Source organism: Salarias fasciatus, chromosome 23 (genome assembly GCF_902148845.1).
Source record: "Salarias fasciatus chromosome 23, fSalaFa1.1, whole genome shotgun sequence".
Lineage (NCBI taxonomy): Eukaryota > Metazoa > Chordata > Actinopteri > Blenniiformes > Blenniidae > Salarias > Salarias fasciatus.
Window position 1 is genome coordinate 3,674,906 of NC_043766.1, and position 26,237 is coordinate 3,701,142.

At 42.0% G+C, this 26,237-nt stretch overlaps 1 protein-coding gene across 3 annotated transcripts in view; it reads left to right on the forward strand.

The window, feature by feature from the left end:
* lpp (LIM domain containing preferred translocation partner in lipoma) overlaps positions 1–26,237 on the forward strand; it is a 168,461-nt gene that overhangs the window by 12,115 nt on the left and 130,109 nt on the right. For all 3 annotated transcript variants that reach the window (XM_030083324.1, XM_030083325.1, XM_030083326.1), the window contains one exon: positions 13,326–13,371. The gene's annotated coding sequence lies outside the window, so the exon portion shown is untranslated. The remainder of the gene's footprint in view (positions 1–13,325; positions 13,372–26,237) is intronic.

The following is a 26,237-nucleotide window of genomic DNA, read 5'->3' on the forward strand; positions in this document are numbered from 1 at the left end:
AATGGCAAAACCCACCATAACAGCTGTGTTGTCCAGAGATATAGACTGCGTTATTTAGCCACCATGGTTCACTGTTGTGTGTTTGCTTTTCACGACCTCGAGTTAGAAATAGCTCAGATTTTAATGCCTGACTCGAAATGATCCTTCATTAGTATTGAACCACGACCAACAGAGTTTATGAAAAATGGCCGTCATTCCCCGTTTTCCTACCAGCCACGTTGTCAGGAAGAAGACCCTGAGAAAAGCTTCAGTGGCTCGCCTGCTTGAAAAACCACTGACGGCGAGCGATCAGCGTTACATCAGTCTTGGTTGGCTTTTCCAATACTCTTAAAATGACTTAATCTGCCTCTCACTCTACTTTGAGGTTAATTTGGAGACACTCGGCATGCCCGGATTGGGAGAGATTGTGTGTACGTTTCCAAGTGGAGTCCTCCAAATGAATCCCTTCAACAAATTAAGGCATGATTAACAAGAGCAATTACACCGAGAATCCAACTGAGCTGGGGAGAATCGGGCTAAAGTGGAGGAGATTATCTCTCTTATTAAGGAGAATCACTTCACGGGTTTGATTACTTTCTGTTTTCGGGTTCAGCTCTTGTTTACTTTTTAACTAATGGTGCTTTTTGTTTAGTTGGGATTTCAGGAGTGCAGATTGAAAGATGAGATTGCGCACGAACACGTGCAGTGGAGCATCTGCCACCAGTGGAGACTATTCAAGAATTATGGGTCTGAAATTTTTGTGTGACTGAATGTATTTCACACAGACTCGGGGCTTTGGCCGGGAACCTCATTTATTGATTTAACTGCAGACTGTTGGCGAGCTCAGGTCTACATGCTTGTTCATGTGGAACTGGAACTGTTGGGTTAGTACTTAGAAATCAGTGTTTTATATCCGGCTTCATAAAAATAAAGCTGAATTAAATTGAATCATGATGCCATGAGTTAAATCATCTCCTCTGTGGGAGATGTTCAGCACTGATACTGCGCTTGATGCCGCCGCCCAGGTCTGGAGCGTCATTAGATGTGTGTTAATGCACCAGGAAGTAAGCGAGACATTTAGGATTCATCAAAGAAGAGAAATTTCTCGGTCTGGAACTCTGTGTGGTTAGCTGAGCCACTGCCTTGGACATGAGTTACCAATCTCCTCAGTTTAAGAAAGAAATATTTAATAAATTCAGAAAAATGATTCTTATTCTCTCCCAGATGATTCTTTTAGTTCTCATTATTCCCATTTATTGTCCAGGAACATCAGAGATTGCTTGCTGTCGGGTTTCAGACTCACAGGAAGTCCTGGTTGTCTGCAGCATGACTGGATCCTCACTCTGCCGTCGTCCTCGTCCCCTCCCAGTCAGCAGCTGTCATCTTCAGCATCCGTCCCGTCACCGACCGCTCCATGCAGTGGAGCCTCATTGTGTGCCAGGAGTAGCATTTTTTTCTGCACCCCTCTCATCGAGAATCAGATGCCACTAAATGATTAATCTGAGATTAGACAGAAGCTGGAGGCTAATGGGACACTTTTACTCAAAGTGACTGATACACTTGCTTGGTGTGCAATGACAGATGCCAGCCTCTAAAGACTGTCAAATTACTGAAGCATGTTGAAGGCAAAACACTGCTATTAATGATCTGCCACAACATTTTAACAACAAAAACTGGATGCGGATTAACACGAATACCTTTTGAATACCAATATTATGCATTAAAACCAATCAAGGTGCCTATATTTATGACTTAAACTGTGCTGAATATTGAAACAGTTGTCCTTATTGGGTTGTCCCTGTCACCAGGGGTGGTAATATTACATATTCTTATTTCTTCAGTGGATTTGGTCTTTGAGATGTTTACAGCAGGCGCATGATAGGGTTTTCTCTGGTCGGATGAAAGGTGTTCAGCCAGTCGGTTCTGGGATATTGGTTCTTGAGAGGAGTGCGGAGCGTTGTGCAAGTTAAGATAATGTTTAATTGACTGGCAAGTGCTCTGATTTTCCACTCCGGCGGGCAGACTGCTCTTCACAATCTTATTGTGTCACTGTGGCAGCAAGTGTGGCGTCAGCAGCGCAGATTTTACCCCATCATTCTTCTGAAAGGGCTCTGTTACCACAGCTCTATTTATCAGTTCCCCAGCAAGTATTTCACATCGCTCTTTGGCAGGATTAATTGCCCACAAGTCCCCTCGCAGTCCAGGGATGCAATTACCTACTGACCCAAATTATTCTCCTGGCTGGAAGCTGCTGTCTCTGACTGTGGCTGAGCCACACCTGGGACCAAGCCTTCTGCTAACCTCCAGCTCACCCCCCCATGCTCCCAGGCATCAAGGCTGCGGTATCATGTATGGGATGTGTCAGACACGCAAAGGCACAACAGGTTGTTTCTTACCATCTGTGGCAGCCGTCTCTACCGTCAGGGGATCACGAGCAAACCTACATCCACATACGATCCGACTTTCTCTCACCATGTGGGCCTCAGTCACATCAGACTGGCGGCCTCTTTTCAGGAATAGATGCTCTTTGAATTCAGGCCACGTAGGCAGTGAAACACACACACACACACACACACACACACACACACACACACACACACACTGGGAGAGAAACAATAGGATCTCCGCCAGCAAGGAGCACATGTAAACAGCTGAAGTTTTGTTTGCTTTGATGATGGAATCATGATAGATTCGAGGCTCTGAGGTATGTTAACAAGTCTGCTTGGGCTTCCGCAGCTGAGACATATAACACCACTATCAATACGGTGATCTCTGAAGCTGTAAGCAATCTAACGTAGCCTTAACAGTTACAGCCAAACCACATGACACGATACAGACTGACTTCTGATCAGTTCTTGGGCCTCCAGCTGGCAGCCAGCATTAACCCAAGGCCTTACTTTTCAGTTATTTGATGAGAATCAAATCCACACCACATCACATTGTTGTTAACATAGCATCTCTAAAACGCCTCGAGGGAATGTCTTCAAATTTGATGAGCAGGTTTGCTCGTAGGACACTTCACAGTGTAACTGTCCGCTTCAAGCCGAATAAAGTTAACTTCCTAGGATAGTACGCTTTTTTTCTTATTTCCAGTGCTGGCAAATCGATGTGCCAGATTCTCCTCTTCCTTATGACTTTTTTAATTCCTAGTGTTTATTTTGGGAAAGAGTGACCCAAATGAGCAGCTGTTGTAATTACATGAACCTGTCTCAGCGGTTTAGTCTGCTTTCAAAGTGCGGTGGAAAAGTGAACCGAACCAATGAAGGTGTGAATGTTTTTGGCATTCCTCGCCCAATCGAACCAGCTCCATGAAATATCTGGGTGTGAAAGCACCTTCACTGAAACACAAAGCCTTTTTTTGATGATGAGAAGCCATCGTGACCTCTTGTTAGCACTATTCCACCGATAAACGCTGACTCTCCACTTTTTCACTTTTCACTGTCATTTGGCTGCTCACTGCTAAACGTATGTGTCTGTATTAATGATAATAACATTCTCAACTTTATCAAAGGAAATTCCACTGTAACGTTCCGTGATTTTTTTTTTTAATGTTGCTTTAATGTATCAATTCCCAGAAGCGCTTGCTGTTTTTATAAGTGACAGCTAAGTAACCGTTTTTAAGTAAGTGATTTTCTCTGTTGAATGTTTCTTGTATAGCCTTTAGATGTCTTCAGTAGCTTTTCTCCCCCAGATGACAATATTGCCGTGTGTGTGTGTGTATATGTCTATAATCTATATATATATATATATATATATATATATATATATGTAATGTATGTCTTTGTATATTCGTCATCTTGTTTTCCTTTTTTCCCCTCCCCTATCTATAATGCAATCGAGCTGTTCTTACTGATTAACCTATATTGGATTTCAGGCAGAAAATAAGAACAAACAAAAATAAAAAGCCATGGCTTAACTAAATGGAAACCATTAATTTATGGTGCTGATAAGAGCACTAATGCAGCAAGATTTAGACTTTAAAACACTCCTAATGCTATTGTAAGTATACATGAAGAGGTGGAGGGGACTTCCACAAAGAGTTGTCACAGCATACAGAGAAAATCTTCTTTTGTCCGTTCACATTTCACTTGCACTGTTTTCATGTCAGATAAAATATACATGACATTAGAGGTTATATCCCGGGTCTTAGCGAGTTGCCCCACAATCTGTTTGTTAGTGGATTATCTAATTGTATGTACAGTTGCGTGCGTTGTGGATCAAGTAAGCAAAGTGCAGGAACCCATTTGCACTGGACTTGTGGTTTTTGTACGTGGCTCCATAGTTGTTTCAGCTCCCCGCTGGCTTTTAGTTTTTCACGCTGGTGGATTTAAGCCGAGGTTGAGAGGGACCTTACGTGTCAGGTTTGAGGTCGCTCGTGTTAATATCGGACAGATCCAGTACATTAGAAGCGTTTCCTAATCTCCTAAATCCCTCCGCTGGGCCAACTTTCATTTTTTTACAGAAGTGCCAAATTGTGAGGAACCAAACCCAAACCCAAGCCCTGCTTTAGTTCCACCACCTTCCAGGGATTGAACTTGCTGGTGGAGAGCCCTGGTCCTGTAAATTTAGCAGTTTTTCTGATGACGATTAAACGTGAAAATTAGGCCACGGGCAGTTTTTGGTGTGTGACATAAGCGTGTACTAATGGACCAACACTGAGGCACAGCAATACGTGGCCTGTTACGTTTTCTAAATGAAGATGCTGACTATTCCAGGTAATGCAGCCGAAAAAAATAAATGATAATAAACTTGAAATTAAAGTACATTAGCTTTCCCCGTTTCAGCAATTACACAGATTTAATAGAAATGTGAAAGTCTGAGAGTCACTGACACGCAAATCAGTTGAGAAGTAATCAGTGAAAATACAAAAATAGCTAACAAATACATCAGCAAAGCAGCAATTACCTGGATATGAGGATCAAACTGAGGCGGCCAGTCTCTTTGCTGGGATATAAGACTTTGAAAAATAAAAATCAAAACCACTGTAAACCCAGCTTACACGTGAGGGAAGGGCTCTTGGACTTCATCGGTGGTTAAAAGGGGAAACAGCAGGGGGCTGTGATCTAGTTTGATCGCGTTCACGAAGAAGAAAGGAGATGCTGTTAATGTAATCAGACAAAAACTAAGCATTGTAATACATTCAGTAAGATTTACAGACATATTCAGCTCTGTAAAGATTAATGTGTAGCTCCTGTCTGCCAGTACAGATTGTTCTGACAATGTTTCTTACTTTGGTCGCTGTATTTACACAGTATTAACAATGAGCCTGTAGGCATCGTTAGCCCTTGATAAAAGTGGAAGAAAATGATCTGTTTCCTTCGTTGTCACAATACTTGATTTGGAAAGAATACGTCAGATCACTAAATCATTGATCAAATTCCGAATTTTCAGTTGGATTCAGGATGTTTCCTGATTTAGCCATTTTTTTGAATGAAAGTTGAACGAGGGAAGGAACTGAGCATGCAGCTCTCTTTGACTTTGTCTATCGTTGACTTTGTCTCTGAAAGAAATGGCTGAACATAGATGAAAACGCTGCTCGATGGGGGAAACTGTTGCTTTAATTAGGACAGCTGGTTTGTTTTGAATTGCACAGAAGTGATACTGTTAATGTTAATGTTCAGAGGGGCCCAGCACTGTTCCTGTAGAACCCCCGTCCTGCATGTTCTCGCTCTCTCCCTGCTTCAACACGCCGGACTGCTTTGACAGGCTCATTGAGTGCTCGGTCATTACAGAATCATTAGAATCAGGTGTGTTGAAGCAGGTGAAGAACTAAAGCATGCAGGACAGGGACAGGAATAGGGCTAAGCTATTAGATTTCTAATTGCCTCGGCCGATCATGACCCTGTCGCCCCTTCACTGCTTTGCTTTCCTTGGGCTGCTTTTGATAAATGCTAAAAACGGCAGAGCAGGAACACTCCACAAGAGGTGCAGCTGAATAGATGCTTTGACGAAGTCGTTCAGCCACACTCAAATCTTTATGCTTGCCATTTTTTATGCTTTTAACACATCAACTGAGGACATATTGCTTACTTGCTGCCTTATATATTCCACCCACTAACGGGTGCCAAGGTAAAGAGAGAGTGGTGTATTCGCTTCACCTGTCAGTGTTTTTTTGTTGTGGGTCCGTCAATATGAATAGCAATAAATCAAATCCTAACATGAACTATGATATGCGCTGTATTGTCAGATTCTTATAAATTCATAGACCTGCCAGTTATTTCAGTCATGTTTAGAATCTAAATGCTCCGCCGCTTCGGAGTCTGCACGTTGCTTTCGGAGTTTTGTTTGCACTGTGGGGGTGTGTGCTGGAGGGACTCCTGCAGGCAGCTGTTCTCAGCTTCTAGTTGTTTTCTTTAAAATGGATTTTGATTGCTTTTAAAAATACACATTTTTTTGTTGTTGTTGTTGTTATTGTGAAATAAACAAAGCTTATGTTGAAACTGGGGATGTCCAGTTGGGGTAGCAGTCAAGGAAGAGTCATTACCAACGCCAGACAAACAAATTACTGATTACTGATATATATATTGGCATATTTACGCACACATATACATTTACAGAAGAGCGGTTTGGGACATTTCACTGGGTGAAAGCAGAATATATCCTGAACACATTCCTCAAAATCCCCCCATTAAGAAATAAAGCATCCTGATTACAGCACCTTTATTAAACGCACTTTGGCTGCGTTCGTAACAAAATTTAAATATCAGAACTGTTGTACTTTTTGGAATCAGCATCGACCTGTCACAGATCAAAGATTGTGCGGCTCCATCGGAAACTGTACTTCGGTTCCACTGTTATCATCATAAGGCTAAACGATTTGTTATTTCTCCATCACATGCATGTGAGTGTGCATTAAGACAGGACTAACTACACTGTCACATACACATAATCCAGTTTTGAGGAAAAGTAAAACCTGGTTAGATTATATCCCGTCAAACTTGTAGAAGCGCTGAGACGCTCTGGTGCTCTGGCTGCGCTTCGGACTGACTGTGATCAGTAAATTACTCCATGCCAATTTATTTGCTCTGGCTAAAGTGAAGCAGCCTGCAGCCTTTTTTGCCAAAATCTAAGTAAGTTTTGTCCAACTGGGCAACAAGGATGAGCAGTTTTGAGTTTAGCCTGGTATTATTGCTAATTATCTGTAATTGCACTGGAAGCCTGTCAGTGAGTACAAATCCGCGGAGGGCTGTGACGGGATGCTGCACGTCGATCTGCACAGTTGGAGTTGTGACTCTACCGCCCAGCTTCAGTTTTCTGCTCTCCTCCACCAGCCGAAGCCGAGGCGTACTATTTGTAGTGGATGGTTTGTACCTTGAATTGGAGTGGCTTGAGACGAAAATTACAAGATGATGCTCCTTGAGTAAATGCCAACCCTGGCGATGTGTGTGCGTGTGTGTGTGTGTGTGTGTGTGTGTGTGTGTGTGTGTGTGTGTGTGTGTGTGTGTGTGTGTGTGTGTGTGTGTGTGTGTGTGTGTGTGTGTGTGTTTCCACCACGGCAAGAGCTGTAATCAAAAATTCAAACCGGAGCCTTGAAAGTCACTCTGCTGCGCTCCGGTTGCTGCCCTCTAAGTGGCTGCGCTCTCGGTCCAGGTGAAACGCTCATGGAGGGTTTGCGGGTCAGGTACACGGCGGATGATGAGCAGCTAGCTTTTTTTTTTTTTTCTTTTCCTTTCCTTCTTTGGAGGGTATTTCCTGCACTCGAGTTTGCCCTCAGGCAGATTCCTGTAAGCCCATCGGTACTGAGCTGCGCCTGGTTCACTAATTTAACCCGAACATCCCCTTTCCCTTTGCTGTGATGCTGTAACAGAGGAGGTTATAAATACACCATAAAGCCTGGGGAGAAGGCCGAGGTGTTTACAGGCGTATGCATATTTCATTGCACGGGTCGGCCATTCCGGGCTGTAAACATTAAAGACCAATCAAGGTGCACATTGCAGGAGCACTTAGAAAGCATGTGTCCACAGAGGAAATGGACCCGGGTCCAGGTCTGGCCGGTCTGCATGACAGGAGCGGTTTGGGCCAGCTGCTGTTGAGCGGGGCACAAGGTGTCACGAGTATTCAAACACATCACATTCTACTTTTAAAAATAACTAAATGATCCAGAGTGCGGCAGGAAGACGAAGGTTAGAGGAAGACAGTGATGGATGTCCTCTTGTTTTTAGCCCCTTTCAATCCAGCCCATCATAACCTGATGGAAAAAAAGACCTTTTCAGGACCTAAATTACATTTTCTTTGACAGATTGCAGGTCTTTAGAATTGTGTTAATGGTCTAGTGTACTTGGACGATCAGTTGTGTTTGATAGCAAATTACTCTATCAGAACATTTAATGGCTTTGATAATTTGAGTATTTAGCTCATTGTCTTTTTCCCTTCAGTCTAGGAGAGAAAAAAAAGCTTCACGCTAAGTTATCATAATGGATTTTCATTGAATGAAATTGTCTCCTTTTATTTAAAGATGGAAAAAATAAGTCGGAACACTTTTGAGGTTGTGTCTCACAGCGTTGAGTCAAGCCGGGTTGGTTGTTTTGCAGAATATTCACCGGCTTAGTGGCTTAAACCACCTGAGCTGAAGTCTTCCTGTCTGTCCAGAGGTTCTGAAGCAGCTCAACGTGCCAGATTTAGAAACTGAAAATATGTTGGGGCTCTTAAAACAACAACAACAACAAACAAACTGCATGTTTGAATCCCGTCGCTTTAAGTTCTTTGTGTTGGCAGTGGTGGGCAGCTGACAGCCACACACAAATCCACCAGGAAGTCTGACCCGCGTTTTCCAGAGTTTTCGGCCAGATCTCGTCTCCCCCTCAGCTGGATGAGTACCCAGATGTCTCGGTACAGAACGTACTGAACCCCTTCTGTTTAGAGACTTACTATCAAACTCGTTTTCAGTGCTCTGGGTTCAGGCTCCGTGTAACGACTCCAGTCACACATATTGATCAGACGTATGTGCTGCCGGGACTTTAGTGAACTTCCATGGATCTGCACCAGTGACTGTGGGTGGGCTTTTTTGTTTTATTTTATTTTATTTTATTTTATTTTATTTTATTTTATTTTATTTTATTTTATTTTATTTTATCTATTTTTTTTGTGCGTGTCTTTTCTCTTTTTTCCATTTGTTTTTCAGGATTTCCTCACAGGACTTTCTTCAAGTTTAATATATTCAAGTTCAGTGTAATCTCTGCATCAAGCAGCCAAAATGATCCTTTAAGTCGGATACGACGCGGTCGTTGTTTCCCTGCTTATCCACTCTATAGACCAGTCACACCAAACGTATTTACGAACAGCGCAGTGATCTTTTATGGATGTAAAGTTAAACTCTTGTTTGAAAGTGAAAGATTTGGTGAATCTCTACATCGAACATGCAGCCACTTATGATTATGCTCTGAAATTACAGTTATTTTTCATATTCTAAACATGTTTTATGTGTTTTATTAGTGTGTCTTTAACTTGAGTATTTCTAGCCTTAAACCGTCTTTAATCATGTTGTATCCCAGTTGATGATTCTCCGTCTGAAAACATCCCTCCTCCTCCCCTCGTTGCAGCTGACACCCTGGACAGGCTGATGAGGACTCCACAGTAAATTTTTAACATCCATTTTTCTTCTAAATTAAAATCACAGAACATTTAAATTGCTATAATATAATTTACCATTATTAATCAACCTACTCTCAGGTAACGCAGATACAGTTTGGGAGTTTATGCAGCAGTGTGTTGATGATGAGTCTTACAAGTCAAAACTAAACAGGAGGGGGAAAAAAAAACACACACACTTTAAACTTTACCAGTATTTACGTCTTACATTGCATAGGTTTCTCCAGACGCGCTCTGGACCGTTGGGTGGAGGCGTACGACTGCGAGGCGATAACCGGAGCCTCAGAAAGTCTGAGTGTGTGCTGGGAAGGATTCAGCGGTGAATATGTTTTAACAGCCTGCGCGCACATGTGAGGCAGGGAGCTGCTGAATAATAACATTAGCATTGTCTAAATCCACTGCGGGTAAATAAAGGTATAAATAAAATATCCAAACCACAGAGCAGCGGTACACAACTTAAGTTGACGGAAAGACAAGCAAACAGGAAGTGAAGCATATTTTCTAAACATTTAATAAGGTCCCCAGTTAGCTGTTACTTTCTCAGTCAACTTTGCACGAGCGCAGAGCGCAGCAGTTAGTGTGCATGGGAGCGGCGGCGGTTCGGGCCGTCGTGACGGCGGCTTCTGCGGATGGAAGCTGATTGTGGACTCTTGACTGTTGGGTGTCATCAGTAGAAAATAGGTCAGCGGAGGGAGCGCTGAATGACTGTGAGGCCGTGGAGCGTCTCCAGCATGGGCTGAAAGCTCTGTGCACAACAAATACACTTCCGTGGACTTTCTTTAAGTGGCAGCGGAGGACCGACTGTGTTACCAGGTCAATTATATACACGGCAACAACTTCCTTTCTTACTAATCAGTTATTATTTTTTTTAGTATCAGCAAAAATATTTTGACGCTTGATGAAATGGTGACTGAGATTCCAAACTTGTACGCCGTCTCTGGCTGATTTAACGGAGCACAGCGATAAACTCGGAAGCCCAGAATAAAAGTTGAGTTGCTATTAAACTCCAGCGTGATTTCCTAATCGAGTGTAGCCGGTGGTATTGAAAAGAGTGAACGCAGGTCTCTAATACATGCCCAGTGGTGGTCGAGAGAAATTGATAAAAATTCAGTTTTCACTTGCACAGGAGAGGCAGCAGCAAACTTTTTGTTCTTGGGAGTGCAGCGAATGCATAAATTTGTACTGTTGGAGGGAGAAGATTGAAAAACAGCCAAACATGCAGGGTCTGTGTAGTTTTCTTTTTCTTTTTAACTCACAGAAAGTCCAGAATAACCTTCTTGTCTGCAAGATTTTCCTAGAGTAGTCACTCTCCACCTCGGAATGATCGATAAAAAGATGTAAAGTGATATCCATGAATCATTTGCATTTCATTTAGTTCTTTTCTCCCGATGATCTTCATAGAAGTGATATTAACACTTTATTTGGCAAGTGACCATATTTGCTAACTCACACATTTCTTCTTGTTTCTTATAAACTCTCACTGACGAGTTCATGGTAGTCAGAGAAAACAGGAATAAAAAGTGTGTCAAACACCAGGATACGAGCTTCTGTTCTAAAATGTTGAGAAAAATCCTTTTCAAAAAGAAAATATCCACATATTTAAATCAGTATCTTATTAAATACAGCCAAACAGTTATAATAGTTTTCAGCTTCGATCTACGTAACTTGCATTTCTTCTTTGCCATGCGTACCGGATCACTGATTATTATTAGACTGAATAAATGAGCCCCATAAAGTAAAGTGGTAGAAACAAATACAAGGGCTCACAACTGCAGTTTCGCTCAAATTCCCCCAAAAAACTATCTGCAAGTCTCAATATGTCTAATCATAAATAGAAAAGTTTGGTATGTGCAGTATGCACATTAATTTAACTGGCACATAAACTACCTCACACCTGTCTCATTTGAAACGTTCTGTACTTTAAGTACTTCATTTTAGCTCTGCCCTCAATGAATCTCCTTAATTACTGAGTGGACCCTTTAAACAACAATAGCAAAAATCCGTCCATCTTCTATGTGTCTCCGTCCAGCAGCAGCGGTGGAGACAGGTAAAGGGGGATTCTCTCCTTGGACGGGTCGGCTCATTTCAGGTCAAACCCAGAGAGACGGGCCGTCACGTTCAGACTCAGCTGGACTCCAGTTAACCTCAAGCACATTTTTGGACAAAGGGAGGAAACTGGAGTGGCTGAGGAAAAGTCATGCACACTGGGAAAAAAAACAAAAACACAGTCCTCACAGAAAAGTCCTCAAGCCTAAAATCAAACCAGGTGTAATGTTGTTATCAAACTAAAGCTGCTATAATCACATAAGTGCATTATTAAATACATTAACCAAAGTCCACATCAGATGTTTTTACATGTTCACCCAGTGCGATCATCGATTGATGACCACACATTTAGCTCGTACCGATATCTTTTTCTGTTAAACAGCGTCATGAATGTTTTACTGCTTATCCGGTTATTTTCATGTGATATTATTGTAATTGTTTTCTTAAAAGTGCCTCCTGTTTGCTCATTTAAGTGACAGCGGTAAAGAGAGGCGTTGTGTTTCTGTGGTAACACAAAGCCTACCGTGCTGTTCGGCGCATTGCAGTGAGACTCCTAATTAAAAGTGGAAAGCAAAGTAGTTTTTTTGAGGTAAACACATACGAATGACTCGGTAATTGAGTCTGCAATTTGAATAGAATCAAAGTTTTTTCGACCGCACGAAAATAAAGCTGGTTCATCGGCGTCCTCTCTCGAGGGGGACGAGCAGCGAGTCCTCGGCACCCCGGCTGCTGCCGGAAACTTCTCTCTCTCTCCTTCTCTCTCGCTCTCTCTCTCTCGCTCTCTCGCGGCCTGCCGCGAGCCGACGCTTCCCGCACACGGCGTGTCTGAAAATAGGGAGCATATGCTAGAACAAGGACCGCCACTTCAAGCAATACTTGTTCCTTAAGATTAAGACGGCCCAAAGAAACCGAAGTGAAGTTGAGAGAAAGACCTAGTTGTCAGTTGCGTGTTCAGAAAACATTGGATTATACTTGCAAAAAAAAAAAACAAAAAAAAAAAAACAAAAAAAAAGAAAGAACTTGCGAAGAAGGCATGGATAACAATCCCAGACTGGCGCCCACCAGTAATTATGATGCGAGTACAAAGAGATTTTTGCCATTCTAAAGGGAGAAGGGGAGTGTAGGTGTATTAATTCCTATTCCTTCCTGCTTCCTCGACTTGGAAGTTCAGATTGAGAAGAAAAAAAAAAATGGCCCCACCCCCCCTTCTACCCCCACCCTTAAAAGATAAGAAAAAACAAGAACTGTCACGTTGACTGACGCCAATCGCATGTAGCATCTCTGTTCCCACCACTGCTCCCCATAGTATATGCCACACTGTGGCAATGTGGGGAAACTGACACTGTCAATTTATCAGAACAAACGCATTCCTCAGTGAGACGAATGCACGTCTTTGGGCCCTGGAGACAAAAAAAAAAAAAAAAAAAAAAAAAAAAGAGAGAGAGAAATCATTCCACCCCCACCTTTACCTGCATCTAAACAGAATGTAGGACATTCACAACACCAGAAATAGAAATTTCAGTCACAATTATCATTTTCGAATGTATCCCCTGCAGTCAAAAGTTAGCGCTTCACTTGAGGAGTTGGAGCTGCACTTTAATGCTAACTTTGAGAAAGCAAACAGCTGCCGCAACCCAAGGTTGGGCCATTTCGCTCAGTCTGAAGCCCGGCCTCGTTTTAACTTATGTCCTGTGCATTGTGTTTGTTTTCAGGCGCCTGATACTGTAATCCAAAAGCGCACGTGAAGCCAAACTTTCGGTGAGTACTTGACCTAATTTTCCGAAAAAAATCTCTATTTTCCAATAGTGCTGTGCAGATTGAAGTGACCTACTTATTGCTTTGTGTTTATAATTTTACCTCTCATTTAAAATCCTGACATTCAAGTGGATTAAAGAAAGGTTTGGCGCTGCCACTTCAGCCATGGCTGCACGATATAATTCATTGTCATTGCAATAGAAAAGCATGTATTATACACAAAGAGCGACCAAATTATGAGAAATGGCCTCCGTGATATTCGTGCTCTTCATGTCAGTGTGGATTTTTTCACGTTGCAAAGCTTTAGAGCCTAAGCATGTGAAAGTTTGACTCCACAATAAGAGGGTGCAACCATAATGCTTTTATGGATTTATCCATTTATAGTTGTTCATTCACTAACATCACTGCATGTTTCTGAAAGAGAAAAAACTAGATATTAGCGGGCATCGACGGAAGTGAGCAGGAGAAACTGTGGGTGGCTTCCAGATCATGACTTTATTTTGGGCCTGTAAAGACCAGGAGGTCGACTCTGCAGCGGAACATTTAAGACTGCCAGTTTTACACAAACAGCAGCGCTGAGGGAAACTCGTATGAAGATGCTGTCTGCAAACCAATCTGGAAGAAACGGAGCGGTGAGGGTGGAAATTCAGCTCTATTGATACCAAATTATGATGATTATTTTTTAAATTTCACAGCCCGGTCATATAATGGAATCTGTTTGTGGGTTCATGTTTACTTTCTCACCTTTAAAGTGACGGTTCAACCATTTTTCTGTTCATTTGTTGGAATTGCAGAATCCTCTGTTCTCTTTTTTGTTTTTTCCCCTTTCCAATTCCTTATTTATTTTTCTGGAGCAGTGTGTCAGGTAAGACTGTATTCTCTGTGCCGCTCTGTAAATTTCAGTAGCGTCTTCTTCCTTTCCATTGTGCCCGTTGCACCTCTCCCACACGACGACGGACACAATGATTATTATTTCCTTTCTTTTACTAAGTAGTTGCACTTGCATGCAGCCCTGACACGTTGGCCTGTGAGTTTTAGTCTTCCTGTAAAAACTTGCTGAACACCTCAGCCGGCCGAGTTCAGGTACAGTAAGTTGGAGCGGCGTCGAGCAGGTAAACCGCTCTGCTGTGTAGCCGCCACCATTTCTATCACTGTTAACAGCCGATGAATCTAAATTGCTCCCTCCTATTTTATGCGCTTGTATATAACCATTTTGTCAAGGCTGACAATTGTGAGAGTCAAACATTTAGTTTGAACATTTAAACTTGAAATTAGCTGTAAATAACTAAAGGAGGCGCACCTTGGCTCTGCGAGCCTTGACGAGTTTTATGTTTGTTTACAATGAGCACAGCCTGCACAATCATGCATGTCTGTAATTATGACAATTAAATAGAATAACCTCTTTTACAGTTTTATTCAGTCTGAGGCGGGGAGTCAGAGCACTTTTTTAATATGTTTTTTAAAATAATTTAATTAGTCTTTGTTTAGTATTGTGGGTTTTATCTAAATCTGATTAAATCCTTGTGGCTGTTTATCGCTGTAGGAAGAGGTTCAACCTTAGTTTAGCTGCCGTTAATAACTCCGGCGCGTGTTGAATGTATGCGCGTCATAGAAAGTTGCTTTAAGGGTAGAAGGTCGTTGTAATGACGCTCGGCGAGAGCGCTTGATTTATTCGGCTAGCCTTGGTCAGCAGAAGAACGAGCCGTGTGTCTCAGCGGGATTCAGTGAGCATCGGGCGTGAAGCCCCCTGATGAAGAGAGACGTGGCTGCAGTGGCGCCTCGCGCCGAGAGACGCGCCGCTGCAGCCCGACTGCCGTCCTGAAAAGCCTCTGGTCCTAACTGACGTTGTTGGTGCGCGTAGTTTTTGAACTCTGACAGAAGATTCTGTACGAACTCGAGCATGTTGAGTAAATCATTACCATCGGCTGAGCCGAGAGCCGTCCTGACTCCCGCTGAGCGTCTGATTCGGCCCACGTCTGATCAGCGTGGCCTTGATCAGTGTCAGGGCCGTAACTGAGCAATTCTGCAAAACAACGCTGGAGATTAACGGCCACTCATTTAATAGAAATAACTGCTCGAATGTCTTCATTACATCTACATGCTTTTCATGATGCATTAATTGCAATGTCATTCTCAAATCTGGCTTTTTCTTCCTCTGCTTGTGAAATCAAAAATATGATTTTCCCAAACGATGGAGGCCGTGTGCGTCCAGCAGGCCGTCACGTCTGCACTGCTCGTAATTTCACACAGTTACAGTAAAACATAACAGAACAATTGACCTTTTTACTGCACTTTTCTTAACACTTGTTGAAATAGATGAAAAAAGATTAAAGGATTTAGATAGTCAGCAAATAGTGTTTTTTTTTAATTACAGATGCAAAAGCCACCAAGATTCAAATTGGCTGCTAAAATTAAATAACATACAATAATAAAAGCAGTTTAATCAGTGAGAAAGTGAAAGGGAGTTGACAAAGCTGTGTTGTGTTTCGGTGAGGTAAATGCATCTACTAAAATTTGTGGGTGTAAACATAGAAATGATAAAGGCATACGCTTTATGGCAGCAAAAAGATGCTAATTTGGTGCATTAAATCGGCCCAGAGTAAAATGTGGTTTTTATCTCATGGTGAGCCAACTCTTTTTTTCCTGCATTGTTCCAGATAAGCTGCTGAGAACTCCCTTAACGCCCATATCAAACTCGCGTTTGCATGTCTCGATAAGGCTAATGGCATCCGCTATAATTGATTAAAGATACCAGGCATTGATTGATCGGGGCTTTACTGTGCTTCCCTGTGTTTTTAGTAGTAATAGAGACAATTAAGTGTGTTTTTTGGGGGGCATTGTTTCTGAAAAATGCTGGAAATGCTTCGCTGTTGGAGAGGAGTCATGGTAAAGTGAACCAACGCTGTGAGGTGTGCGCAAAGCAAAGCAGGCCCTGTTATTGAATACCAAAATTTGATATATTTTTGAAACAGATGGCAAGGTGCTCATATGGGAACCAGAGCTCTTCTTCACTGAATTTGAAAATGCTGAACAGGTGGTCGAAGAAGCTTCTTTCCCTTCTGCAGCTTTCATTAGCTTGCTTTCATTCTTCAAATGATATGTCGCTTATTTGTGCCCTTGGAGATGCAGGGCAGGCACAAAAGATGCCTCCCTTTTTTTTTTTTTTTTAATCTTAGAGGAATTGACAAAGAGGTTCAACCATGCTGGAATCCTGCAGCACAGAAAATAATTTCTTAGCATGTTTTGTGATCTGATGGGTTTTCTTAAATCTGTGTTTATCACCGAGTTTCAGTTTATACGGCAGAATCTGTGATCATGATATGATATATGATATGATGCCATATTAATCCGTGTTGATATCCAGCAGGTACATTTATTCAACTTTTATTAAAACATTTTCTTTAAGAATTCATATAGTCAAAAAAATTAATAAAAAATAAATTTTTTGCATTTGCATTGTAAGAAAAACAAATCATCCCTCTGTCCATACATCCCTCCATCCATCCATCTATTCAACTCCATCCATCCATCATCCCTCATCCCGTCCATTCATTCATCCATCCAACCCTCCATCTATCCATCCCTCCATCGTTTATCCATCCACCATCCATCCAAAACCCCTCCCACACGTGATAGAACATGCAAACTCCACTCACAGAAACATTCATGGGGTTGCATGCATTGAAATAAGACTGCAAACATTATTTGAGCATCTTTTTTTATTAAATCAGACGCATCACAGAGCATGAAGCTTCTCACATATTGTTTTTAGTGAAGGATCCACAGACAATCAATTAAATTTTGTTGACTCTAAACGTGAAATTCTGGAGTACAACACGAGAAATGTTCTGTCTTTTTGTGCATCTGGCTGCAGCCTGCTGTCCTTTTTGCCGTTGCAGTTGAGGTTCGCCTCATTGTGTCCTATTATCAAGAGCGGTGCACTGAGGATTAGCAGCCTCTGCATCGAACACTTTACACCGGGTTATTTTACAAACATTGATCAGAGATTCATGGATTATCTGCAAGTTTGCCGCAGAATGGGAGCTAAACTGAACATAAACTGAATTATTTATGCTCTTTTACAGTGTCTCGCTGAGAAAAATAATCTCATGGGCACATCATAATCATATTTTTGGCTTTTTTTCATTCCTTTGAATAAGTTGAGTCTGCCGTGTCATTAGGAATTATTCAGTTTCAGTCCTCAACCATCATCCTTTGACACTGGACTGCATTGAAGTGTTCCACAAAAGAGTCTGTGTTGTTGTTGCTTTTTTTTTTTCTCTCTCTCTCTGCTCATTTTGTAAAATATAAGTTGACCGTGCAAACTATGGAATCGCATTTGCAGATAGAATATGAGTCAGGGTCATTATTGCACATCTTCATCTCTTCCGCAGTGAAGGAGCTGAGTGCCTTTTTCAAGGTCTTCACTCATTGCTGTGCGGTAAAATATTAAATGGTTTCAATATCTTGTTTTTTTTTTTTTTTCTCACTTTTATAGCCGTGTATGTCATATCTGCATCCAAATTCCTTCAATCCTTCAGCGATAACAGGAAGTTAGGGTTGCTTGAAGGATGTGCCTCACAGGATCAAATGCACTTGAGGATTTGTTAAATAATTATGTCCATCTCATGTAGTTAATTCACAGTTAAATGTGTCATGAAAGCGCGGCAGTGGACTTGTCGGTGACCACCCCACTCAAGCGGACCCCGGCGCCGGCGACGGCGATAGCTTAACTTGCCAGGGACGGTTCTTGGTTTCTCCAACTGTTTGTTTGCGCTGCTGGCTCGCAGTCGAGCTGTTTGGGCCAGATTCTTGAAGCACACATCAAATCGACGGATGACTGGCGAGGCCGGCTGCCAGCTGAATTTCAAGAACAGTTTAGCTTCACAGCAAGAATTTCAAAATGCTTAACTGTTTGTGGGGCTCTGCGAGAGCCGTCGCCAAAAACGGGCTTTCCTTGACTCATTTTTGAGTGCAGGGACTTTATGGAAATGGATAAATCCCCCAGTTTTTTTTTTTTTTCTTTCTCTTTCTGCTGGAGTCTCAGGGGGACTGCATCAGGGAAATTATATTACAGCCTCTTCTGCAGGAAATGTTGTGGTGTCCTCCTCTCATTCAATAAGCATGCAATTGAGTCCCAGCTAATACCATCCTACTGTATGCATTCAAATCTCAATGGAAAACACCTTTCAGAAGAATGTGAGGCCTAAACATGATTCATTCAGAGCCTTACATTTTTCTTCACAGCCTTTCCAATGTTATAATCTCAGAGTACACCCTGTACACTGAACAGATTTCACCACTGAAAGCGAAAATGCATGTAGAGTCTTATCCAAAGTTACGTTTCCTTGGCGTTGTCTTCGATGTGAAATCTTCCATTTGTTCCTCATGAGGTAGGCAGGTACAGCAGGTAGGTAATCTTATATTTTTATAGCAGTTTGTTCAATTTTCACGGTTTTACTGGCAAACAGTATTTTGCTTTTCTAGCCATTGAGCAACTTTAACTTTTAAAAAATAAATTAAAGTGAGTGTTTGATGTGTCTGTGTGTGTCCAGCGTGGACTGTGGACCATATCGAGATGACAACCTTCTCTGAGGTTATGAAACTCAGTGTCCATTGTAGGACAATGAAAAAAAATATCTTTATTTAGAAGTTTAAAAAAATAAAGTATTTCATCAGATTAAAAGGCTGTGAGGTGAGAACTTTCAGTGATGGAGTCCTTGATAGGAAGGCAGTAGCTTTGAAATAACAAATGGGATTATAATAAGAGGCCTTTAAAATAAAATGACTTTTTAATTAAAGCGAGGCAAATGGCTTACAAAAAGTAAAAATGCTTTTAAATGTTTCATACAAAATAAGACAAAAAAATAAGCCTGCTGGAATGAAAGTGGTAATCAAATGGGGGAAAAAAAAGGTAAAATAAATTTGAGTGGTGCGTAAATAATCAGAAAAGACAAAACATTTGTTTTTTCAGATTTCCATGTACGAGCACGGCGGTATGTGGAGCGGCGCCGTATTAGCCCGTCTAATGACGGCATCCGGCATAAAGACCGAAGCAGTCGAACGTCGTCGTCTTTGTTTACGCAGCACCTCGAGTGTTTTACATTCATAAGCACTTCCTAACAGTCAGGCGATGGCTCTGTTGTGGCGTCTATTGTCGTGGGACTTCGTGGCTCATTAACATAGAATTTGGCAGATTTGGATGAACAAGGATGAGAATGCAGTCGTGTCACAAGGGTAATCTTTCTGACTTGTTCTATTTTTTTCCGTCTCTTAACCCTCCCGCTTGCTTCCCTTGATTTCTCTCCCCGCCAAAAATGAATAAAAAAAAAAAAAAAAAGAAAGAAAAGAAAGCAGAAACACATTGTGTGTGAGCGCCTTGTCTGACTCCTGGAGATAACAGCGTGTGAGTTATGATGGCTGAGGTGGACATGGCCAAATGGTCAGGGTGAGATTATGTAGCATCTGAAATAAATAAATTGCTGCAGATGGCTATCCAAAACGTGTTATCTCCTACAGCTGCAGCTGAGGAAGGATACTTGCTTACAAACTGTGCTGCTTTTATAAAATCAAAAGTCAACAGATCACTTTTACTCAACCCTTAAATCCTTGAATATGCCTTCTTTCACAGAGAATTCCTCATTATTTCTTCATGAGGGATGTTTTTCCAGCGGCGCAGCGCCACTGAAATTATGGAACGGTCTGTAACAGTTGGTGAGCTAAACACTCCTGTCATTTGAAACGATATTAACATTTCAGAAAAAGTCTTCAAGGAACTTCCTCAAAGTGTTTGCTCAGTTCGTTGGAAAAAAAAGAAATGGAGCAGTGAATTAGGCTGACAAAGGACAGGTCAGCCGTAGTCGTCTGTAAAGTCCTGACTCGTGTCCGATTCCTGTTCTGATGAAAGAATTGGTTTGACACCAATAAATAGGTTTTACTGAGGGTCACTCTTTGAATAAAGTGAAGTCATCTATAGGTTTCTTAGAAAAAAAACAAGAAGAAGATGCGGCTAATCGTGTAACTTCTGCTGAGGGTTGAGTTTATGTAAAGGTTAAAGGTCAACTTTTAGCAGATACACTCTACAAAAGATTTAAGCAAAAAAAAAAAACGGATTGAATACTTTGAATAACAAAATGGGTGAACATCTGTCAGGGAAACTGCTTTGCCTGTCCGTACGTTCTGTCGCAGGTGCAGAACTTTTTGAAAAGCTCGACGCTGTTGTTAGATAATTCTTCTTTTCCATTGTAACAGCAGACAATGTACGATTTATTCTTCAGCGCAGGAAAACAACCCGGAGTGTACAGCTCGTGTTTATTGAGAAGTGAGTTCACAGTGAGGGAGAACGGGGGATTGCGTCGGCGATCATGTGGCACCTCCAGAGCCTCGATCTGAACATAATCAAATCTGTCTGGCTCAGATTCTTAATGGAAGACCAGACTGCAGCCACAGCAGATCTGTGTTCAGTCGTTGCTCGTGCTAATTGGCTTTACAGATGTCAGGTTGGAGAGAGAATTAGCGCATACAGTCGCCTGATATGTTTGCATGATGTGTATAAATACTGTGTGCTTTTTGTTGCGGATTCCTCAAGGATGAAGCTCGGTGAAAGTGAACTCTATGAATGCCGCACGAATGACTCTATGCAACAAATGAGGACATTTTGAGCTGTGAAAAATGAAAAGCCATTCAACCAGTGAGCAGATAAAAACACCTTGAAAGCGAACGTGACTTTCTTCGCTTGAGTCCACTACCAAAAGACCACTTGGTTAAAATGGGTAAAGACTAATCAAGTCTCTTTATCCAGCTTTCTGAATCAGTTAGGAGCAGCTCAGATGGAACTTCTGGCACAAGCAGAGTCCATATTTTGAATGCCAGCACGAATCTATTCCATCGAATCAATGTGCCTCTATCAGCTGGGTGGGGCCACAAGCTTTAACAAAGCAATGGAAAATAATAGTGTATTGAGCTGGCGTACGATGGAGCAACGGTGGCCTTGGCTGGCAGCTCTGTAGAAACACTTGCTGCGTGTTTACGCTGGGAGACCGAAGAACTCTTAGCAGTTGACTGCAGCTCCCCGTGAGAAACTGGAGCGCGGGATGAATAACAGCTGAGCCGCGATCACCTTCCACAAGGAAAGTGAAGAGCAGAGCACAAGTAAATAAGATGTGCTTAACATGGCAAGATTAGATTAAAACAGCCCAAGAGTGATTAAGAGAGCTGACATAGATACCCTGGCTGGATTTTCAATAGGGACGGGCGGTGGTTTGGGATTACGTGTAAGCGGCGGCAGCAGCAAATAAACAGCAATAGCCATCAGTCAATTAAGGCTAAAGCCATCCAAAACAACTAGTTTAACTTTGCTTTACAATTAATCTTCTTGGGGTTTCACCGAGGGTCACGGCACTGCAGAGTGAGCAGTGGGGAAGTGAGAGATTAAGTAAGAAGCCAAACAAGTGGGCGAAGGACTAAGGCTCAGGGCTTTTAAATCAGCCCCGCTCATCGCGCACAGATGCTTCTGTCCGAACGGGATTTCAGCACGTTGTTTTTCTTCAGGAGAGCGACAAACATCGGATTTCTTTCAACGACCTATCCACCACTGAAGGACTAAGTCCAAGTGTGCCCAGTTTCCTGTGTTCCACTGCTGTGTTTAGGGCTTTCAAGAATGCTTGAGGAGAACAAAAACACAAACACATCTGTGCTGGAACATGTTTGTCGACTCGTGCAAAATCCCAGAGTCCAAGTCGAAAATCTCTCTGTGACGTTTTCTGGCGTCCATCTAAACGATTAACTCGAATTGTTTACTGCACAAATGAAGCAAACGCTCTTGACCTCATGCATTGATGAACACGAATTCCCTCTTCATCACAACACGGCATAAATACTATTCTCAATTAAACTTAAACCGATTGAACGCAGGGGAAGTGAGCACATCTGTCGCAGTCCTATAGTGCAGACAAAGTAAGGGGTTTTCCATACAGAGCTGCCTTTGGAAGTACGTCAGCTTGGTAGCTAGTTGAGCTAGTTGTTAGCTGGGAGTAGATGTCCAACTCTAAATTAAAAAAAGAAAGATAGGATGATGTCTTTTCCTGCTCAAAGCAGATATTGGGTTGTGTTTAGAGCACATATTGAACGAAGATGATAGATAGAAAATCTAAATAGAAAAACCTTTCCTCCCAGTAAATGGCATCATATCGGAAGGTTCCAGGACAACAAGAGTGAGTCCATCAAGCAGCTTAACGCTCTGATGTCTCCACATCAGCGCAGGACAAAGACAAGGTCGATATGAACTGACGTCCTTCTTCTGTCTCATTATTGTTCATTTTTCTAGAAACTCTGATGGTATTTTGCCAGCTGACACGCATTAAAACGGGTCTTGAAATTAAATAACCTACGCAGTATTTTATGCACAAAGCTGTTTCTTTTCAGTGGCGCTCCAGTGAGATGATTTCTTTTCTTTTTTTTTTTCTTTTTTTTTGTGACACCTTGTGACTGTTTCCGGCTGCTGAGCCTGAGATCAGCCGTGGCGGTGGCTGAGGTTTCCAGCGGCAGTTGTTCCCACTTGTGTTGAATGTGACTTTGACTTCACGGATCATCTTTTGATCAGGCGCCTGTGATGAATGTGGTGTTCATAGACTGTCGTTCTATTTAACAATGTGGATGTATGCTCTTAACCTTGAGTTTTTCAGTACACGGCACCTTTTGAGCTAGATACACACTTACGGGATGAAAGCAGAAATGGAACATGTGAACTAAACAATTGGCTGTTTACAGCGAGGCGACAATAACAATGCACATCAGAGAATGCCACTGTATGCACAGGTAAAATTTAGATTGGCTTGTAATCGATCATAACTTCTTTGTGGCTGATAGTCTGCTACGCGCTCCGACAGAGGCTGAGGAATTTACAGCGAGCTTTGCTACTGGTATTGTGCGCCTTAAAAGGAGTATGAGGAAACTCTGGCTCAGTGTGAAATGATGAAGTTATGGGCCTAAAGCTTCTCATTGTTATGTATCTGTGGTCCTGCAGTCCAGCGCTACAGAATGTAGAGAGGGTGGAAGCAAACTGCTTTGTGCCTGCCAGCCCACAGGGTCCTTTTTTTCTCTCCCCCCTCATTCTCTGTGTACAACTGAAGAAGCAATACCTGCAAGTCAAGACAAAGGGGCAAAGCGCCCTGGCTTTTTTGTCTGCGTCTTTCATGGGGCCTGGCTCAAATGATTTGGACACAATTGCACAGTAAAATCCGTGTCTGCTGCAATTGCTTAAACGGCAGCTCAAGTGTTTGAAAAAGCTCTGATGAATTTGTCACCAGCTTACACTCATTCATCTGCGGTGCGCTGAGGGGATTCTTGAGCAAAGTCATCTGTATTCAGTAAACAAAGTGTTATTGATGACTTGATTCCACGTGGCTTTGCCAGCGAGCGAGCCGCGGATAGGATTATGTCCCCAAGCCAAAACCCAATAGAAGTTTGAATAAGGGGGATAGATGCACGGCGCTCATTGTAGCAGCCGAAGATAAGCTGCGTTCGACGTTAAAATAACAGCTCAATACCTGTGTTATGAAAAGGTTTGGAAACCTCAGACTCACCTAAGTGGAAAATGTGCCTCTGAATGACAAACTGACAAAAGTTTTTTTTGGGAAGAGCCCTCCGAAGGAGGCACAAGTGCTTCAATTGGGCACATTTTCGAAGAAGTAGGGCTTGATGTTTGTGCTGATAACAGGCTGCTCACGGAGCGTAATTGAAGGAGCTCTTTGGAAGGCGCTCGATGAGTGTTCTTAAACATTTCCACTGAGTGAGAGAGGAGAGGTGGCACCGCAGCAGCATATGGCTCAGGCTGTGAGGAAACCAGAAAGCTGCTAATCCACCGTTCTTACAGTACAGGGATTATACCTTTACTGACTTTTTTGTTCTGGTTTTTTTTTTATTTATTTATTTATTTTTTTGCTTTGCCTCTGCCAGTGTGGTTTTACTTCTGTTGTCGTTCAGCTGTGAGAGATGTTACCTAATGTGGTATAGAAAGACAATTTTAAAGTACTGAAATACGGTCTAAGGAGGACAGATTACAGTCTCAGTTGTGTTGATGTTGCTGTTGAACAGCTGAGTGAAGAATAAAATGGAATACTCGTTAAAATATTTTCCCCCATCTACATACTTAGGCATGCAACATAAGCAAGCATTTAAAAAAAAAAAGTGAACTCAGTAAATCAAATGTATATCCTCAAATACTGATCAAATATAGATTATCTAAATAAGTGAAATTTGTTTATGGAAGTAATTATATTACAAAAAAGGAATCTAAAGCAAGCTTGATTTTTTTTTTTTTTTTTTAAATAAAGTCAAACGTTAATTAAAAAATTAATTTTGGGATTATTTACTGACCCGGTTTTAGATCGGTGTTTTGTCTACTTCCATTCAAATGTCATTCATTCATTCAGTGTTGGGCTGAAATAGCCGCAGTTCTCTAAAATCTAATCAGCCAGTGTGATGAAGGAGTGCGTGGCCCTGGGTCCCTGTGTCTCGTCATGACGATTAAGAATCAGTCTTCATATTACAGATGCTCTACATGGACGTTTGACAGGACATTTAATCGCTGCCTCAAAAGAGCTGAGCCAGGTTCAGTCAAAAGCGTGCAATAAATGCCCGCCATAATCTTTTTATGCCTCTAATGAAAGTAACTTTTTTTAATGTGTAAAGTGCCCAAAGTTGACTTATGATGATGTGAGCTAGTGCTTTATAAACAAAACTTAATCGAGGACTGTCTTAAGAGCCTCATTGCCATCGAGTGTTTCTTACCTATAAAAGCTCCCTTTAAAGGGGCTATTAGAAAGGGGTCAGCCAGCTCAGACTTGGGGTCATTATGCTTTATGATGAGTCCACTATGCTGCTTTAGTCCCTCTAAAAGTTTATTCGGTGTGTACTTTGGTAGTTTGCCTCATGCCCTGTCAGCAAACATGAAAGCTGTTTTATGAATCATACTGACGATCAGAACTCTATTTTCTGGAGCTCTTGAACTAACGTATCACAAAAGGTGAGAAATTCTCTGTTTGTTAGATTATTCCGTTGTTGGCCTCAATCCTTAATGGCCGTACATGTTGGTGTTCCTAGCATTCTGGTCACTGAGTGTATTTAAAGCATATTTATAAATTTTAGGAACAAAAACGCAGTACCTCAGTATTCTACTTTCTTGGCAACACAGTCCCACTCTGTTTTTGATCATAGCGTCGTCACTGTGTAAAAGGAAGCCTCACATGTGTCGGATTCCAGGGAGACGTCCGTTGCTGCGCTGCATGTAAATAAAATGCATTCATGACGGATTTACAGCATTCGCGCCACACGTGCAATCAGAACGACGCACAGAGCTGACAGTTTCAGCCGCCGAGTTCTCAGCTCACAGCCTTGTCACCTGTGCAGCTCTGAAGGCCGAGTCTTGGTCTAAAAGGACAAGGTCAAAGTTCACTTCCTGATGTCAGCCAGCAGCAAAAAAATAAATAAAAAAATTCTGACGGACGGAGCTGACGGAGAAAGTGACGTCATGTGTTCGTCCAGAAGTGTTTTTGTTCTTCTCCTGGAATTTGAACGGGCCTGAGACGTCCGGCCAGACGGCTGAGTAGAGTCTTAACACCGTTTTGACTTCAGACCACATCCTCTCACAAGTCACGGAGGAGTCGGCTCCGCTGCTTCCTCATAAATTACATTTTCCCAAGTTTTTAGAAAGTCTTTTTTTCCCCCTCTCTTCACCTTCACCTTAATTTTCATGAATTACATTATACATTCTCATTATAGACCAAAGTTGCCCAACCCGGTTCCTGGAGAGTTTGCGTCCTGCATGTTTTAGCTCTGTCCCTGCTTCAACACACCTGAATCTAATGACT